A 5,000-nucleotide genomic window follows, 5' to 3' on the forward strand; every position below is an offset into this window, starting at 1 on the left:
GGCAGTGAGCTCCCTCGAGTCCGAGAGTGACTAGGGGGTCGAGTCAGACCTCCTGGAGAATACTTCGTCTTCAAGCAAGGAGTACCTCACCCTCTGGAAGCTTCCGCAGTCCTCAAGGCGGCCTTATTCGGGAATGGCAACTTTTTATTTGTTTTGTCATGTTTTGTTATGTTTTGTGTTCCTATGTTTTGTGTTTATGTTTTGTTTTATCTTTTTGTTTTTTGTTTTTTGTTTTTTTACTTTGCTCTGCTTTTAAAACCGTCGAATTTGGAGAACTATTTGCTTTTTCTATGCTATCACCTTTACCAAAAATGTTCTCTTCTTCAAGATCTTGGGACTTTGGTTATTCAAGGTTTTCGTTCCTTCAAGATCTTTGTTCATATAAGGTCGACCTCTTCTTCAAGACCTTCGACCTTTTCGAGATCCTGGGCTTGGGTGAAATAGCCACCTTCTTCAGGGCCGTCTCTTTACCAAGACCTCCGGCTTCTTTTCATGACGATTTTCCTATCTCGAGGCCTTTTTCTTTTTTTGGTGTATTTTCTACTTTTTGTGGGTTTTCTCAAGCCTGTGACCCTCTTGGAGACAGACACCTTTCTCAAGATCACATTTTCTCAGTTTGATGACCTCTGGAAGATTTTTTTTCTTTCTTAAATCCACGTGCCCTTGAGACTCTCCATCGGACCTCATAGGTTTCTGAGACCTTTTTCTTCTCGAGATAACGTTTCTCATTTGTTTTTAAATGTTCCTTTTTCTGGGTCCTTATTTTTCTCAAGATCTCTGTCTTCCCGCGACATCATTTATCCCAGGAACTTTTATCCTCTCGAGACCAGCGCCTTTTTGAGACCAAGTTCCAAGTCGATCTATAGGAAAATTCTATCTTCTTTAAAACACCAAGCCTCCTCGAGACTGTTATCTTCCTCGAGATCAGATATTTTGATTATACATACATACATACACACACACATACACACACACACACACACACACACACACACACACACACACACACACACACACACACACACACACACACACACACACACACACACACACACATATATATATATATATATATATATATATATATATATATATATATATGCATCTTATTTCAATTTGTTTGTTTTATCCAATATTAGTTTATTCTCTTTTGTTTCATTCTTTTCTGTGTTGTTTTTTTTTTACTTTATTTTGTTTAATTTCATTTGATTTTACTTCTGTATCATTCCACTTTGTTTTGTTAATTACATTTCATTTTGTTTTATCTTTAATTTATTTTACTTCATAATATTTTGTTTATTTTATTCCAATTCATCTTACTTTGTTTTACTTAGATTTGTTTTACTTTTTATTTCACTGTATTCTGTTTTATTTTACCTTTTTTATTGTATTAATGTTTTTTTCTTTTATATTATATTTTATCTAATTCTATTTTCACATTTGTTTTTATTTTGTTTTATTTCATTTTTTGTCATTCCATCTCCCTCCTCGTTTCCTATTGTCTTGCGGGTATTCAGACTGCCTTGAAGATTTCTGCATTTTTTCTCCACCACCTCCTCCTCGTCCACTTCTCTCTCGTCCTCCTCCTCCTCCTCCTCTTCCTCCTCCTTCACCTCCTTCTCCTCCTGCTCCTTCTCCTCGTCCTCTTCATCTTCCTAGTTCTTCCTTTTCATCTTTCTTCTCTTCCTTTTTTCTTACCTTCCTTTTCCATCTCCTCATAGTTTTCTTTATTCGCCTCCTTCTTCTCCTCCTCCTACTCCTCTTTCCCTTTCTCCTCTTCCTCCTCCTCATCCTCCTCCTCCTTTTTCCTTATCTTCCTTTTCCATCTCTTCATAGTTCTCTTTATTCGCCTCCTTCCTCTCCTCCTCCTACTCCTCTTTCCCCTCCTACTCTTCCTCCTCCTCTTCCTCCTCCTCCTCCTCCTCTTCCTCCTCTTCCTTCTCTCCAGGCTCGACCCGTATTTCCTTTCTGCTTGCAGCTCTTCACGCTAACAATGGCTGCCCGCTCCTCCATAGCCCGAAGGAATCTGGAAGTGACCATAGGCCTCTTTGGGGATCCCCTCCTTTCTTCTCCTCTCCAAGAGACGAAGGCGAGGACGAGGAAGAAGGGGCAGAGGAGGAGGAGGAGGAGGAGGAGGAGGAGGAGGAGGAGGAGGAGGAGGAGGAGGAGGAGGAGGAGGAGGAGGAGGAGGAGAAGGACATGTGGAACAGAAGGAGTAGAAACAGAAGTAAAAGGAGGAGCAGGAAGGGAAGAGGGACGGGAGAAGAAAGAGGATGAGGAACAGGAGGGATAGAAGGCGGAACAAGAGGAGGAAGAAGAGGAAAAGGGCAAGAAGTAAATGTATTAAGAAAAGAGAGAGAGGGCAGAGAAGGAAAATAATGGTAGAAGGGAGAAGAATAATGTAGAAGATAAGGAGATAGAGGACATCGAAGAGATATTGGAGGAAGAGGAAAAGAAGACGCAGGAATAAAAAAAAATACGAAAGGGAGAAATTGAAAGAGAAGTAAGAGAAAGCGGATGATAAAGAAGAGGACAAGGAGAAAGAGATGGAGGAGGAGAAAAGATTGAATGGAGAGGAAGAGGAGGTGGAGGAGGAGGAGGAAGAATGACGAGGGCCCAGGTAGGAGGAACCCAAAAGGTTCCCCTCCCCCTTCCGCTCATACACTTCGATTATGTTCTTGAATTTAGTTCGAAGACCTTTTTTCCTATTCACTGTTTACGATCTCATTCGTCTTCTTTCGACAGTATATGACTTCTGCCCTTCTTCTCCCCCCTTCTCCCCCTCTCCCCCACCCTCTCATTCAAAGACATGAGGTTGGGGATGGAGGAGGGGAGATGTAACCTCTCCCTCCTTCCATTCTCCCCCTCTCCCTTCTTCCCAAGCCCAGCGTTCCTTAGAAGGAAGACCCTGCGAGTTTCCAGACACTACCTGGTCGTATGTTGTAGACTCTTGGCGTATTCTGTAATCAGTGTCCTCTATTCTTGGAGACTCCTTCTCCCCACAGAACCAGCCCTGTGTCCGCATTTGTCTTCTCTTGTTCTCTCAAGGACAAGCTTCTCGCCCCTTTTCATCTCCAATCAACTCCCTGTCTCGTTTCTTTCGTCTTCTCCACCACGGAACCCTTCACTCCCTCAATCTTCCTGACACTCCCCCAACACTCGTCCTCCACTATTGCTCCCACTGCTTAATCCCTAACCGGTAGAAGGATTTTCTCATCTGCACGAAATCGATTGGCTTTTTTTTTTATTTTTTTTTTTTAATAGTAGTAGAAACCTACACCATTTCCGCAACTAGCCAGAACGGAAACTCACAGCAAGGACCAGTATCCTCTCCGCGCTGAAAGTTCTTTAGCGAAGGAGACATTGAACTTTCTCCATCTCTTTCCCTCTCTCTAATATGTGTTTTTTCCCCCACTTTCTCCTTTTACTAGGGTGTAGAGTGCAAACCCTCAAGTCAAGAAACTCCAAAACTAACATAGTAATAATAATAGTAATGATGTCGCTACTAATATCATTAACAACATACGACGATATACAAACTCAATTACCTTTTACTAAGGCAATGTGTGGAGACAAACATGTTGACGAAACACGATGAATTGAATAGCATACTAATAATGACATCATTGATGACGATATTAAAAGTGTTGATAATATACGACATTATTCAAGATTACAATCTCTTAGCCAAACGCACACTCGCCTCCTGCCCACTCGGAGCGTGACTTTGTTCGCTGCTCTCGCTCGGACTACTAGGAGGCCCAGACGGACTGTCAAGAATCCTTCTCAGGGTCTTTGTATCCAGAGAGCCCACGATTGTCAGAATGTTCTCCGTATTGGACCATCCTGCTCTCGAGTACTGTTAGGCGGAGGAAAAGGGGGAGAATATGTTCTTATATATATATATATGTATATATATATTTTTTTTTTTATATATATATATATATATATATATATATATATATATACATATATATATATATATGTGTGTGTGTGTGTGTGTGTGTGTGTGTGTGTGTGTGTGTGTGTGTGTGTGTGTGTGTGTGTGTGTGTGTGTGTGTGTGTGTGTGTGTGTGTGTGTGTGTGCGTGTGTGTGTGCGCACGTGTGTGTCCGTGTGCGCGTGTGTGCCCGTGTGCGTGTGCATTCTCCTCCCGAACCCCCTCTCTTCTGTTATCGGTTTTTTTCCTCCATCTCTTCTCGCTTCCCTCCTTCTGCCCTCCTCCCCAGCAGTGGACCGTTTCTTTTCCTCGTTCATAAACAAGCTCACTGATTAGGAGTCTGGTTCCAACCACGCTGCACGTGACTCGAACCCGCGTTCGAATCCAACAGTTCTCGCTGACTTCTGCTCGACTGGGAAGTCGCAGCACTTAGGGCAAAGGTGGTCACCTAGGTCGCCGTAATGAGTACGGTGAAGCATTCCCATGGACTCGAAGAATTAATTGTATTATCTTTATTTCTACGTATATGTTTTATCTCTTTATGAGTGCATATACATACCTATTAAACGGATTAATTACTTATATAACTAATTGTTTATTAACATGTTTTATATTTTCCTATTCATTATCTTTTTTTGTTCATTTATTCATTTACCGATTTATTCATTTATCTATACGCTTACGTCCTCCGCTTCTTTATTACTTCATGCATCACCCTTTTTCCCTCCTTCTTAATGCGTCTAATGTCTTTCCATTCCACCACCCTCCCCCTTTATCTATTCTTTTTTCTTTTCATTTCTTTCTGTAATTATCTTTCGCGTATTTTCTCCCTCTCTCCTAAATCTGTCACGTCCCCGACTCCTTGCGAGGCCTCGCATTGTTCTTGTGACAAGTCCTCTCTCCGTTTTCTTGTGACAGGCCCTTTCTCCGTTTTCTATTCCCCTTGACAAACCCTTTCAGTCCCTTTCTCGCCTATTTATCTCTGTATGTCTTCTCTATCGTTTCTCATTATCTTCCCAGTTCTCTCATTTTTCCTTCCTTCCTTCTTTCCTTCATTCCTT

This window comes from Oratosquilla oratoria, chromosome 3 (assembly GCF_046742065.1).
Source record: "Oratosquilla oratoria isolate Oo_2021 chromosome 3, ASM4674206v1, whole genome shotgun sequence".
Classification (NCBI taxonomy): domain Eukaryota; kingdom Metazoa; phylum Arthropoda; class Malacostraca; order Stomatopoda; family Squillidae; genus Oratosquilla; species Oratosquilla oratoria.